Source organism: Apaloderma vittatum, unplaced genomic scaffold (assembly GCF_000703405.1).
Source record: "Apaloderma vittatum isolate BGI_N311 unplaced genomic scaffold, ASM70340v1 scaffold24307, whole genome shotgun sequence".
NCBI classification, from domain to species: Eukaryota; Metazoa; Chordata; class Aves; order Trogoniformes; family Trogonidae; genus Apaloderma; species Apaloderma vittatum.
The window spans coordinates 1-839 of record NW_009727138.1 but is presented as its reverse complement, the minus strand read 5'-3'; positions in this window follow the sequence as shown (position 1 = coordinate 839).

Genomic DNA, 839 nt, shown 5'->3' with positions numbered 1-839 from the left:
AGTCGCAAGTGGTACTAACTACCCATTTTACCGATATTTGTACAAGCGGTTGATCTCAGAGGAGTAATTCCTTTCCCCCAGAGCTCGCATGCCGGAAAAAAATAGCTGAGAACAAGCAGTGTTCACAGTTTGGAATTAGGGGCTGTTTCGAGAGCCACAGCAAACTCCGCTTTGCTGCCCAGACTGCAGCTCCTTGATGCTTTGACCCGATTCATGCCCAAGGCTTTCAGTTTTGCAGGCGTTCCCGAAAACACCTCCCTGTCGACCCTGCCCGTTCCACCGTTTCTCATTTTTACCAACAAGGGGGAAAAAAATTCAGTTCTTCCCATAGCAGAGCCCTGTTTAGGAGCACTCCGGAGTCTCCCTTCAAGACTCGCCTGGCAACAACGATTTCTCTTTCATTCCTGCAGCAAACGTGGTCGGGCCCAGTCCACGGCGTGAGGGTTTTAAGCACGAAGTCTCGCTGCTCCCGCCGCGCCGGGACTTGGTGCCGCAAGAGCGAGACCCGGGCTGGTGCCTGAGCTGGGGCAGGGGGAAGACACAACCTGCTGCCTCCGTCATCGCGCGGATGAGATCTTGAGGGAAGCCTGCCCACCCTCTTGTAAGTAATGAATGTAATAACGCGCACTCGTCACCAGCCCGTTGTTACGTGACGTTGCTTAACGTGTTTCGGAGCGATCTGAGCCGTGCCCTCGCTCCAGCCGCCGCGCGGCTTCGAGGGGTTATTTTTGACGTTGGGGCATCTCCGGGAGCAACGCCTCGCCCTGCGCCAGGGCTCCCGGCTGGCGCTGCCTCGTGTGGGGCCAGTTCCCGCTTCCCCCTCCGTGCCCTGAGCGGCC